The following is a 14,339-nucleotide window of genomic DNA, read 5'->3' as shown; positions in this document are numbered from 1 at the left end:
TACACTGGCATAAGAGCGAGTACACTGGCCCTCTTGTCCGAACTGTCCGCAGGTTCCGCAGCGAGGAATGCGACACTCACGCCGAATATGACCTGTGCCGCGGAAGCGCTGGCAAAGCGGAGCCCTGCCAGGCACAACCACAAGAGCCAACTCGCCGCTGACGCTCACCTGATGCGGAAGGTCATCCAGCTGGACAACGGCATTCAACTTAAGAATCACAAGCCTCGTTGTTGAGCTCTTGTCAAAGACGCCCAGTGCTCGCCACTTCTCCCTTGAAATGTCGATCACCTTCACGAATGCTGCGAAGGCAAGCCGCGCATCGTCGTCCGGTACACGGTGAAGGAGCCAGTGAAGCTTCATCCGGTCATCTCGATTGGCAGGATCAATTACAAGACACCGGGCGCTTTTCACTTGCCAGTCACCCGAAATGACAATTTTCTTCACAGCGTCGGCTTCCTTAAAGGTCACGGCCCAAACATGGTTCATGTGGTGCGCTCCCAAGACGATAACTTCAGGCATGAGAGAAAGCGGGGCGAGCGCGTCGCGGAAATCTTCAACCCTGAATGGACGGGCCCTGTTATCGCCGTGCAAAAAAAAAAGTGTTCTCGACAAAACGCCCTGAAGGCAAACTCGGCAATACGACCTGATAATCACTGTCAGATGCAAAACTCCTGTTTCCGCGGCCACACATGGCCGCTGTATTTGCTCCAACGGAGCCAGTCATCGCTTGTCCGTCACGCTCGGTGGTCGGAAGTCGAATCCTGAGCTATTTCGACACGTGGATGGGGGACGTAGGCTGCTGCTTTCGTACTATGCGCACTGTACGAGCAAAACATGAAAAGCGTTGCCGAAACCCGGGATCGAACCAGGGACATTTAGATCTTCAGTGTAACGCGCTCCCAACTGAGCTATTTCGGCATGTGAGAGGAGGCGTAGGCTGCTGCTTGCTTACTATGCGCACTGTTCGAGCGAAACAAAAAAAAACGCTGCCGAAACCCGGGATCTAACCAGGCCGACCTTTAGATCTTCAGGCAAACTTCAGATCTTCAGTCTCCCTACTGAGCTATTTCGGCACTTTTTTCTTTATTGCCGATTTTGACCTGTAAACAAAATTACCAAAAGGATAAAAACACCTCAGTCCATCTCGCAGGATACACGAGGATTTAAAATCTTTTCAATACAGCCAAGTAATCTACTACAGAAAGCCATTCAGGCTGTTCAGCTCGTGCCCGGTACACTTCTCCAAGGCACAGGACACTTGCAATGAAGTTTCCTCGCAGAGAATGCACGTTTACATCGGCATGCCGCACCTGCATTCTGGTTTTCCACAAGCTGTGGAGGCTTAGCAACATGATTAAGTCATAGGGCACACCTTTTTAATTTCGAAATGGTAGAAATCTAATACCGTAGCGATGCAGGTAAAGATCTTTTTTAATAGTTCTTTGGAGGACGTCCCAGTGAAAGATGGGGTCCCAACTCTCCAGGAATACGCGCTCTATCGTCTCGAGCTTCTTGCATAGGATACAGTTAGTTGTCCAGGGGACGAAAATCCCCTTTACGTTCAGCCATGTTTTAACAGGGAGCGTTTTTGAAAGTAATTTGGGGAAAACATTTTCATAGATGGATTAACTGGCATTATTTCGACTAGTTCTAAAACATCCGGTCCTGGACTCCCACGCTGCCGGCTTCGGTAAAGAATAATTGGCATCATTACATCCGCTAAGGCCGTATACACCTTTTTCTTTGAAGCTTTACACAAGTAGTCCAGAGAAAACCGCACTTGGAGAAACCTGAACAAGAGTTCGACCTGTATCATATACCCAGCAAAGGAACCAAACATATTCTCACTCGAAGACAGCACAATTTCAGGAAGCGGCCTCTGCAATCGGAGCTGAATAACAGTCCGCAAAAAGCTGTCCGACTGGTCATAGAGGAACATGAATCGTGATAAAACCTGGCGTAAAAACAAATGAACAAGACCAAGCCCACCAGCTTTGACAGAAATAAACAAATTGGTGAGACTGGTTCACTCCCATGTGAACGCCCATAAAAAAAAACAGTAAAGACGCGGTGAATTCTTTGGATATTGGCTCGAGATGTTCTCAACACGTTAATTAGGTACCATATCTTTGACACAAGAAAAATGTCGGGGGCTACATCCCGATTACCATGCCAAAACCCACAGCTCTTATCCCAGTTTATCAGGCAGCCAGTTGCTTGACAGTACTTTTCCACTAGGTTGGTAACTTCAGGAACGCTGTCCTTGTTTTAGCAAAAAATGGCAATATCATCTGCGTAGGCGCGGACTTTCAAATGGCATGATTGCAGCTGAAAGCCAGAAAAGAATTACTGTTAATTATGGCCAAGCAGAGTGGCTCTATGTAAGTCGCGAACAGTAGGGGCGAAAGAGGGCATCCCTGCCTCACTGAAGAATGCACTTCTAGTCGGTTTGTCAACTCGATATTTACGACTACTTGTGTACTGCAGTTCGCATAGGCCATTCTCACGCCTTCCGCTACAACGCGCCCCACGTTCAAATGATCAAGAATGCAAAAAAGGACGTCATGTGAAACACGATTGAAGGCCTTCGCAAGGTCCAGCTGAATCATTGCATTGCGCTCCCCAAGGGCGTCACAACATTCCAGTATGCTACCTGCAACTTGTATATTTGTCGCGAAACTGCGTCCTTTGATTCCACAGGTCTGGTGTGGTCCAACCAATGTTTTGATTACGCCCTTTAATCTCTTTGCCTAAACTTTCATATATATCTTTTAATCTACGTTGGTGAGGCTTATCGGCCGATAAGAGCCCACCAACAAGCGCTTCTCTGTATCATGTGTTTCTGGTATCAGGACAATGTGAGAAGTAGTGAAAGACAGTGGAACTTTTTTCCGCTCGTAAGCCTCCGCGAGCGCATTTAGCAGAAAGGGAGCTATCTTGCATATCAATTCTTTGTAGAAATCGGCGCATAGTCCATCTGCGCCAGGTGCTTTTTCACTTTGCGATTCATCTATTGCGGATTCGATTTCGCCGACACTAATGGGCATCTGAAGGCGGACGTTCACTATACATCCTACAGTCTTGGCAAAAGGGGCAAAAAATGAATCAGAAATCCTTCGTCCACTTCACTCTTATGACCGAGAAGGCCGTTGAAGTGGTCCATTATAACGTTCTGGATAACTTTTGTATCGCTAGAAACTTCTGCACCGTGCCTTGCATGCGCGATTTCTTTCTGGCGAATGTAACGTTTTGCGTCGGATAATGGTCGTTTAGTCGGCGTTTTACCGGTCCACAATTTCTCGGACCTAGAGCGAATGAAGGCTGCTTTCTATCTGTCTCTGTCTATCTGTTCAAGCTGGCTTTTTACTTCCCTCAATTCTTTCATGAAATGGCCGGGCTCAGAACTTTCCATGCAGGTTAGGAATTTTAACTGCTCATTCACTTCATTTTCATTTTCCTTCTCTTTATGCCTATTAAAACAACTTTTCTATTGCTTTACGTTTCACCCATTCCTTGAAAACTTCCCACTGAACAGCCAAGCTTTCAGGCTGCATCTCTAGCGGTGTGTGCAGTACGTTTGTAGGTTAATTTATGAAACCATCGTCTTCCAACAGCTTAGCATTAAATTTAAACAAGTGCCAGTTAAAGGGCGTATGTTTTTTTTTGGCGCCAAAGGTTGAGATTACGAGGCAGTGGTCACTGCATGCAACATGTTGAACTTCGTAGTTCATGCAGAGATGCACGAGTTCCGTAGATACATACAGCCTATCCTACCTAGCATGACTGTCACGCTGGAACTGTGTATATTGAGGGCTATTACCGTAAGTAAACCTTTCACCAATGTCTTCTAAACAATGGTCGCGTGCAATACTATTCAATAATTGAGCACTTTTTTCGCGCACCGGCAAGCGCTTCATACGGTCCACCGCTACACACAGTTGAAATCACCCAACACCAGCAGGGTTCTGTCACAAAAAAAAAATAACATCCAAGACGATTGCAGAACTCTTGGCGTTCGGATTCTACGTTTGGTGCATACACGCAGATAACTCGCCAACAAAGATTATAAAAGGCGAAATCAACGACACGCAGACGTCCACTGGTACAAGTGAAAACAGACTACAATAATGCCTAGATTGTTACGCATAAAACTCGTGCACCCACCTGAGGTGCCAACGGAATGAAAAACACAAACGCAGAAGACTGGACTAAAGTGAGACACCATATGATCAGTAGCTTCCTCACTTTCTATTTTCGTTTCCTGGACAGCCACTATGTCAAGCACGTTGTCAGTAAGTAGGCGATCCAGCTGACGTTGGCGCCTCCTTGCACAAAGGCCTCTGACGTTCAAAGTAGCTACGCGCACAGCTGTATCTAGTTTCATCTCTACGCACTTAGAATGAAAGGCCTCTGACTTACAGAGCCCACTCTACAAAATCGTGGCACATTTTTAACTCACAGTGTGCAGTGTACACAGTCGCTGATCCAGGAATCCGAGTGCTGGCGTCGGGAATCCACATGGATGTCCCTCGCCAGCCTTTCCGAACCAAGGCACACTGTCTGCGGGGTGCTTCTCACAACAACAAAGGTAAAAACAAAACACGAAACCTCATAGGGCAGCTACGGAGGCGGTTTTCCCGCCTGCCGGGATTCGGCAGAGAAGTTCGGCCGGGGCTTCAGCGTCGAGTCCCCGCTGTTTTAGGCGGCGCTTCATCACCACCCACACAAAGCTGCGGCTTCTCGCCGACGCTCTCCTCATGGGAGCGTTTCCCAGCTGTTAGACTAGCAGCTTCCTGGCTGACGTCTATGGCATCGGTGTGGTTAGCCTCCACACTCTCCGGAGGTTCGACCACGGTTTTGTCGCGTTTTCCGCCATGTCATCACTTTCTTGCTGAGGTTCAAGACCCGCATCTTCACTCGGCTTGACAGCACTGGTCGTCGTCGCACTCTTTTTCGATAGAGGCGTCAGCGAAGGCACCTTTTGAGCCAAAACTTGGCCAGTTGCCCTGGCTGCCTCCTCGGCATCCGCCTCGTTCATCAGCAACACAGTTGAGTCTTCACTGCTCTCGGGGACGGCGATGCTCGTGTAAGTACGAGCACACTGGCCGCCTTCATGCCCGAACCGTCGGCAGGCACCGCACCAAGGGACACGACACTCTTTGCGGATATGACCTGTACCTCGACAGCGGAGGCCTGCCCGGCACGACAACCAGCCCTAACTCCCCTCCGACGTTGAGCTGATGCGGCAAGTCGTCAAGCTTCACGCCAGCTTTCATCTTCACTGTGATGAGTCTGGTGGTTGAGCCCTTCTCCAGCCCGCCTTGTACTCGCCAGCGCTCACAGGCCACTTCAGAGACTTTTCCGTACGGCGCGAAGGCGACACCCACGTCCTCGTCAGGCACGTTGTAAAGCACCCAATGTAGCTTCAAACGCACGTCATGGTTTGCAGCGTCAATCACCAGGCAGCGCCGTTCTTTCACACGCAGTTCACCGATGCCGGCAATCTTCTTCACTGTTTCGGGTTCCTTGAATGTGACGGCCATGACATGGCTCATGCGATACGCCCCCATGGCGATAACGTCCGGGGGCAACGAATGCTGAGCTAACGCGTACCGGAAATCTTTCACGTGATACGGCCGGGAAGTGATATCTGCGTGCAAAAAAACTGTGTTCAAAACATAACGCCCTGTAGGCAGCCCTGGTAAAACAACCTGATACGTACTTTCTTGTTCAGAAGACCTGTTTCCGCGGCCAGACATTGCCGCTGTTGCTGCTCCAACGGAGCCCGTCATCACACGTCTGTCACGCTCGGTGGCCGGAAGTCGAATCCCCCTACTGGACTATTTTGGCACGTTGAATGGGGGCCTAGGCTGCTCCTTGCGCACTTTGCGCACTTTTCGGGCAAAAATAAAAAAGCGCTGCCGAAACCCGCGACCTTTAGATCTTCAGTCTAAAGCTCTCCCAACTGAGCGATTTCGGCACGTAGATGAAGGGGGGGCTAGACTGCTCCTTGCGAACTATGCGCACTTTTCGAGCAAAAATAAAAAAGCGCTGCCGAAACCCCAGACCGAACCAGGGACCTTAACATCTTCAGTCTAACGCTTTCCTAACCGAGCTATTTCGTTTTTTTTCTTTGTTGCCGATTGTTGCATGCTAAAACAAAAGTAGAAATGATAAAAACAGGAGCAGCCTAATTGGCTGACACGGGAGAGGTTAAAATCTTCTCAAGACAACTAAGTCGTCTAGAACAAAGGTCCATTCGGGCGGTTCAGCTTGCGCACGATACACTTCTCTCAGGCTCACAACACTTTCAATAAAGTTTTCTCGCACCGAACGGACATTAACATCGGTATGTCGCACTTAAATTCATGTCCTCCAAAGGCTGTGGAGGCCCAAGAGCATGATTAAATCATGGCACTCCTCCTTCGTTTGTGATCGGCAATACCCTGATGCCGTATGGATGCAGGGGAAAATCTTTTTTCACGGTTCGTTGGAGGATATCCCAATGAAAAATCGGGTCCCAACATTCGAGAAACACGTGCTCCACCGTTTCAGGCTTTTTGCATAGTAGGCAGTTGGTAGTCCATGGGACGAAACTCTCCTTTTCATGCACCCACGTCTTAACAGGAAGTGTATTACAATGTAAATTAAAGAATGTTTTTACGGTTGGTTTAACCGGCATTCTTTTAATTCGTTTTAAGACGTCTTGTCCTGGTCCTCCATGGTGCGGTAAACGAATAATGGGAATCGGCAGCATTGTTTCCACAAGATTCTTATACAGCTCTTTCTTGGAAGCATTACACAAGTACTCAAGTGAAAAACGCGCGTACAGTAGTCGAAAAGAAAGTACAACTTCTCCCATTGACAGCACCGCACATACCTTCACAGCATGAGACAACGATTTCTGGGAGGAGTCTCTGCAGCCTTACTTGGATAACAGTCCGCAGAAAAGGATCCCTTTGATCTCGGAGAAAGATAAAACCCGACAGAACTTGGCGCAAGAATAGGTGCACGAGGCCGACCCCTCCTCGTTTAACCGAAAGAAACAAATTGGTACGGCTAGTTCTCTCCCAGCTTGACGCCCAAATAAACACAGCAAACACGCGATGCATCTTTTGAATGCTGGCCCGACTAGCACACAGAACATTCATGTACCACATTTTCGAAACAAGGAAAAGATTGCAGATGGAGGCGCGTGAAAACCATGATAACTGCCTCCTTTGCCATGCATCTGCTTTCTCCCTCGCCCTTGAGCATTGCTCGTTCCAACTTTAACTTGGGTCTCGATAACAGTTAAGGGGGACGCCGAGATATTGCGTTGGCAGGCAAGACCATTGCAGCCGGGAGAAGTGATCAGGCCTCGTTCCCCAGTCACCGGGCCAAAATCCAGAGCTCTTGTCCCAGTTTACCATACACCCTGTTTGCTTACAAAATTTATCAACGATACTGATCACTTCAGTAATACTATCTCGATTGGAACAGAAGACTGCAATACCGTCCGCGTAAGCGAGGATTTTGACATGTGCCGACTGCAATCGAAAGCCTGTGATGCGGTCACTTTTGGCAATAGCTAAACATAGTGGCTCTAGGTAAGCCGCTACCAAAAGGGGCGACAGCGGGCATCCCTGCCTTACTGATGAACGCACTACCAGCCTATCTGTGAGGTCACCATTTAGAATAATGCGTGTGGTACTGCTTGCATATGATATTCTGACGCCTTCTATGATAATTCGGCCAACGTTCCCTTGCTCTAGTATGTGAAAAAGTACGTCATGCGACACGCGATCAAAGGCTTTTGCCAAATTCAGCTGCATCATAGCAATGCGGTCCCCCATCGCATCACAGCATTCCAATACAGTACGTGCGACGTGTACATTCGTGGCAATGCTGCGTCCTTTAATTCCGCAAGTCTGGTGCGGTCCAACCAATTTTGTTATTACGCTCTGGAATCTCCAAACTAGGACCTTCATAAATATTTTGTAGTCAAAGTTGGTGAGGCTTATCGGGCGATAGGACCCCACTAACAAAGGCTTCCCTGGGTCATCTGATTTTGGGATCAACACAATGTGCGATGTGGTGAATGACAGCGGTACTTGCTCACGTTCATACGCCTCATCCAGCACTCTTAGCAGTAACTGAGCGACTATGGGCCTAAATGTTTTGTAAAACTTGGCGCCCAGCCCATCAGGTCCTGGAGCTTTACCGGTATGGAAGTCCTCAATTGCAGATTCTCAATTGCAGGCCAAGCAGTGGCCTGCAGTATTATGAAATAAATTCTCAGTTATGGGTACCTCAAGCCTCTCCTTCACATCATCCTCAATTCTTGGCATGAACGACAAAAAGTCTGAAGAGAAAGCATCACCAATCTCTTTTACTTGGCCAAGAAGGTCGTTGAAGTACTTTTGAAATCACTGCTGGATTACATTGGCATCTAATGAAATTTCAGCATCATTTCTTATCGGCCCGATTTCTTTCTGTCTAGCGTAACGCTTTTCATCTGTTAAGGCTAGCTTTGTCGGTGTTTCACCGGTCCACAGTTTTTTGTGCCCTTGGGCGTATAACTGCTGCTTTATACCTTTCACTGTCAAGTCTTTCAAGCTGGCATTTCACATCCCTTATACCTGTTGCATATCTCCCGGGCTCGGAGCTTTCCATGCTTAATAAAAACTGCAGTTGCTCGCGCGCTGCTTTTTCTTCTTGTTTTTCTTTGTGTCGGTTGGAGCAACTCTTTTCTATAGCTTTACTTTTTAGCCACTCTTTGAAGTCTTCCCACTGAACGGCAAAAAGACTGGGCCGCTCCTCGAGCAGCCTCTGCATTTCATTTACGATGGCTTTTAAAAATCCCTGGTCCTTCAAGAGTTTGGCATTGAATTTCCAGAGATTCCAGTTGAAGCGCGTACACCTTTCATTAACACCGAAACTTCCTATCACAAGACAATGATCACTAAACGCCACAGGTTCAACTTTGTAACCTGTGCAAAGGGGCGCAAGTTCAACAGATGCATAAATTCTATCCAATCTGGCATGGCTATCACGTTGAAAGTGTGTGTATAGCGGCGCATTACCGCAGGTAAATATGCTGCCAATATCCTCTAAGCTGTTGTCATTAACTAAAACGTTTAATAATTGTGCACTCCTATCACGCACAGGCGGACGCTTCACTCGATCGGCAGCGGCACACACACACTTCAAATCGCCCAAAAGCAACAGCACTTTATCACAAACAATGTAAGACTTCAATCTGTTAAAAAATTCTTGTCGTTCCGAGTCAACGTTCGGTGAATACACGCATATAATGCGCCAGTATACCTTCGAAAGAGAAAAGTCAACTACAAGAAGGCGTCCAGTTGGACAAGAAAAAATCGACTCCACACTGATGCCTAAATTATTGCGCAGAAAAAGGGCGCACCCACCCGAGGTGCCAACAGAATGGCAAACACAGACATTAAAGAATGCACTAAAGGTGGACACCATACGCCCAGTAAACTCCTCACTTTCAATCTTCGTCTCCTGTACAGCTACGATGTCCAGCGCATTGTGAGCAAGAAGACGATAAAGTTGGCATTGGCGCCTACGCGCACCAAGACCCCTCACATTCAATGTTGCTATGTGCAAAGCTGTGTCAAATTACATCGCCATGCGTGAGGAATAGCTGAAATATGATGTAGAGTGCCCACCATAACAGACGAAACACTTCTAGACTCTCAGTTCGCTCTGTGCGGCGTCGCCAATCCATTAGTCCGTTTGCAGAAACCGGGAAAACCGCTAGGCAGTCCTCCGCCGGCCTTTCCAGACCTTGGAACTACCTCTGCTTGGTACTTCCACCCAGAGCCGCGGAAAACAGGAACACAAACAAACACATTGCTGCGCTAGGGCGGCGGCTTCCCCGCCTGCCGTGTCTCGGCCGCAAAGTTGGGCCGTGGTTCCAATGACGAGCGCCGAACTCCCGAGGATTTCGACGGTGGCTCGTCAGTGCCAGCGTCTACCTGCGGCTTTTCACCGACGCTTTCCTCGTGGAAGCGCTTCACAGCTATATGAGGCCGGCAGCCTCCTGGCTGGAATCCATGGCCTCGCTGTTGTCCGGTCCTACGTTGTCGGGATTCTCAGCAACAGCTCCCGCCGCTTCCTTCTGCGTGCTCACGGGTTCTGTTGGAAGGTCACGCTGCACTGGCACGTCCCCGCAACTGCGGTGGACGTCTTCGCCCCTTGCTTCGTCAGGCGCGTCAACGTAGGTCCATCCCGTGTCGCTGGCTGCCCAATTTCACGGGCCGCGTCCTCCGCGTCCACCTCGTCCACTAGCAGCTCAGCCGTGTCTTCACTGGTCCCGGGGCCAGCAATGCTCGCATAAGTGCGGGCACATTGGCTGTCTTCGTGGCCAGAACCGTCAGCAAGCTCCGAAAAGTGGCTCTCGACACTCTTTTCGGATGTGGCCCGTATTGCGACAACGTAGGCACAACAGGGGACGGCCTGGTACGACGACCAGCGCCAACTCACCGCTAACGTTCAGCTGGTGCGGCAAGTCGTCGAGCTTAACTCCGGCTTTCAATTTTAGTGTGACGAGCCTCGTTGTCCAGCCCTTTTCTAGCACACCCCGCGCTCGCCAACGCTCTCGAGCGATTTCCGTGACTTTCCCGTACGGCGCAAAGGCAGCACGTACGTCTTCGTCCAGTACGTTGTGCAGCCAGTGCAGCTTCAGTCGCACATCCTGATTGGTCGGGTCAATAACCAGGCAGCGGCTTTCTTTCACAAGCATTTCACCGACTCTCAACATCTTCGTTACGGCTTCGGAATCCTTGAGAGTGACTGCCCAGACGTGGCTCATCCGATACGCCCCCAGGGCGATAACATCGGGGAGCAGCGCGTGCTGAGTTAGGGCATCCCGGAAATCCTCGACCCGGTACGGGCAGGCTCTGATATCGGCGCGCAAAAAAACTGTATTTACAACGAAACGCCCTCTAGGCAATCCTGGCAGAACAACCAGGTAAGCATTTTCCTCATCAGTAAACCTGTTACCGCGGCCAGACATGGCCGCTGAAGCCGCTCCTACGGAGCCCGTCATCACACGTCCCTCATGCTCGGTGGCCGGAAGTAGAACCTTGAGCTATTTCGGCACGTGGATGGGAGCGTAGGCTGCTGCTTGCGTACTATGCGCACTGTTGGAGCAAAACAAAAAAAAGCGCTGCCGAAATTCAAAATCGAACCAGGGGCCTTTAGTTCTTCAGTCTAACGCTCTCCCAACTGAGCTATTTTTTTTATTGCCGGGCTTTGACAGAATACAACAAAAAACATACACGGGTAGACACCCATACTACAAAAAGGTAGCCTACAGCTCCCAGAGGGGCAGGCCTTGACAGTTTAAAATTCCCTGAGATCCGTCAAAGGTTCGAGCTTCGAAAGCCACTCAGGGGGAGATGCTTGTGCTTTCAGAACCTCGATGAACTTGTGCATTGTCTCACGGAAATACAAACGCGCAGGCCGCGCACCCAAGTCACAATGAAAGCCTGCCATTCGGGAGTGCCATATGCTATGGAGGCCCGCGAGCATTACTAAATCAAACGGCATGCCACCTTCTTTTGCTGTTGGCAGGAATCTTATTCCATACGGATTCAATGGTAATTCTTTTTTGATGGTCCTTTGAAGGACGTCCCAAAAATATACCCCTTCCCAATAGGGCAAGAAAACGTGGTCGATTGTTTCTGGTTGTTTACATATAAGGCAGTGGGATCCGCCGGGTAGGTAAAACCATTTTTTTTCTTGGAAAGATTTTACAGACAAGGTCCCGGTGTGAAGCTAGAAGAAGAAATTTTTTGTCCCCTGTGGTACCTGCATTTTTTTCACCCGTTTCAGGACATCTCTGCCTGGGCCTCCGGAGCATATTGCCCTGTACATTGGTTCCGGCAATAACACGTCGCATGCATCCTTGTACAATGTTTTCCGCTGAACATCACTTAAATAATTTTTTGAAAATCTCGCCGTCAAAAACCTGAAGATAAAAACAACCTCTTTAAGAAAACCAAAAATACCTCCAGTCATAGTCTCCGTTCCAACAATGAAATCTGACACATCACGCCCGAGCCTGACTTGGCATACGGTACGTAGAAAGGGATCTTTAACGTCTCGGAGAAACAAAAATCTGTTTACTAACTGCCGTATGAACAAGTGCCCCAGACCAAGTTCCCCTACCTTGACGCTCCTGAACAAATTTGTCCGGCTGCACCTCTCCCATTTTGTGGCCCATATAAAGATAGCGAAAATACGGTGCAGCTTTTGCACATTTACCCGTGAGCAGTGGAGTACTTGCATCACGTACCAGAGCTTGCTTATCAAAAACAAATTGCACACAGTTGCTCTTGCAAATACAGACAAATTAGCACTTTTTCATTTTTCGGCTTTCTCACGCGTTTCTTCAACCTGTGTTTTCCAAAAAGGCTCATTGTCCCTGTAAAATTCGAGTGGAACACCTAGGTATTTCACGAGTGTTGTCACCCAAGAAACGGTGGCGAAAACAGCTGGAGTTGACGGCCATTCTCCGTGCCAGAATCCCAGGCACTTGCCCCAATTCACCAAACTTCCGGTGACCTCACTGAAACCCTTTACTGCTTCGATTGTCCCGCTTATGCTATCTTGGTTAACACAGAAAACAGCAACGTCATCTGCGTATGCTAAGAGCTTAACTTCTGATTCCTGTACACGAAAACCATGAATAGCATCGTTTCCTATAATGTTTAGGCAGAGGGTTTCTATATAAATACAAAACAGCAGGGGGCTGAGGGGACAGCCCTGGCGTACCGATCTTGCACACTAATGGGGGCCCCCAAGGTCTTGTTTACTATTAACCTCGTAATGCAGCTACGGTAAGCCATGGCCACACCCTTTCTTATAACAGAACCAACGTTAATGTAATGTAGAATGCAAAGCAGAAATTTGTGCGCCACACAGTCAAACGCCTTCTCAAGGTCAATCTAAAGAACTGCGACCCGAGCATATATTGCGTCACAACACTCAAGCACGCACCGAGCCTTGTGAATATTCTCGACAATGAAACGCCCCTTGATCCCACACGTTTGGTGACGTCCGACTACTTTATGCATCACGGTCTGTAGCCTGCCTGCAAGAACCTTCATATAAATTTTGCAGTCTACATTTGTGAGGGCTATGGGCCTGTACGATGTTACCTGTCTGAGTTTTTCTGTTTGATCTGGTTTTGGTATGTGCACAGTATGCGAGGATGCATATGATGCAGGCAGAGCATGCAACACATACGCTTCATTAAATACCACTGAGAGGAGCGGTGCTAGTTCCTTCTTGAAAGCTTTATAAAAAGCCGCGCTCAGGCCGTCAGGCCCCGGCGACTTTCCTGAGTTTAATTTATCAATAGCCTGTTCCAATTCTTGTTCGCTAATTGGCAGCTCTAATCTTATTCTGTCTGCGTCATCAATACGTGGCATGGCCCCTAAAAATATCTCCTTAAATCTTCCCATGTCAACATGCCTCGAAGCGAAAAGCGCTTGATAGTAATAAAAAAAAAGCGTTTGCAATGCTGTCATCGTCAGATGCAGTGGCACCGCCCCATTGAATTTCCGCGACATGGTTTCGCCGAGCGTGCGCCCTTTCCATTCCTAACGCCCGTTTTGTGGGTGTTTCGCTCGCGGCGAATTGCTCATCTCTCGCGCGCACAAGTGCGCCGCGATATCGCTCTTCCTCTATCGTTTCTAGCTTTTGTTTGGTTTTTCTCACGTCTGCACTGAAAACACCCGGTGCCTTGCATTCCTGAGCTAATAACTTGTCCAGTAAGGACTTCAACTGCGCCTCGCTTAACCTTTCTTGAAAACGTATGCAGCTGGCCCTTTCTATTGCATACACTTTTACCTGCTGTTTGCAACACTCCTATTCTTCTCCAGCTGCCCGATGGCCATTAACGGTTGTTTTATTAATTTCGTGTGCTGCAAACCCGGTGAAAATTTCGTCTTCCAGAAGCATATTGTCGAATTTACAGAGGTCCCACTGGAAAGAGTTTTTACGTTTTACCGCGCCTATACTGCATTTCACCAAGCAGTGGTCCGAGAAAGTTGCAGGAACAACATCGTAGCTGTGACACTTTGGCGACAGGTCGACCGATACATATATTCTATCAAGGCGGGCATGGCTACTTCGTTGGAAGTGCGTGAACATCATGCCGCGCTTGCATACCACACATTCAGTCACGTCCTCCAATGCAAACTTATCGATCAAGCGACGGAGAAGTTCGGTGCTCTCATCGCGGTCGGACCGCGTGCTGGTTTCGTCAGCCGCGCTCAAGACACAATTAAAATCTGACAACAATATCAGGTGTTTTTCTG

At 48.6% G+C, this 14,339-nt stretch overlaps 1 non-coding gene across 1 annotated transcript; it reads right to left on the bottom strand.

Annotated features, from left to right (window-relative positions):
- Positions 1–845: 845 nt before the first annotated feature.
- On the bottom strand, positions 846–918 carry TRNAF-GAA (transfer RNA phenylalanine (anticodon GAA)). Its single transcript has one exon. It is a non-coding gene; the product is annotated as a tRNA-Phe (tRNA).
- Positions 919–14,339: the final 13,421 nt, after the last annotated feature.

Source organism: Amblyomma americanum, chromosome 10, assembly GCF_052857255.1.
Source record: "Amblyomma americanum isolate KBUSLIRL-KWMA chromosome 10, ASM5285725v1, whole genome shotgun sequence".
NCBI classification, from domain to species: Eukaryota; Metazoa; Arthropoda; class Arachnida; order Ixodida; family Ixodidae; genus Amblyomma; species Amblyomma americanum.
This window is presented reverse-complemented; position numbering and strand designations above follow the sequence as displayed.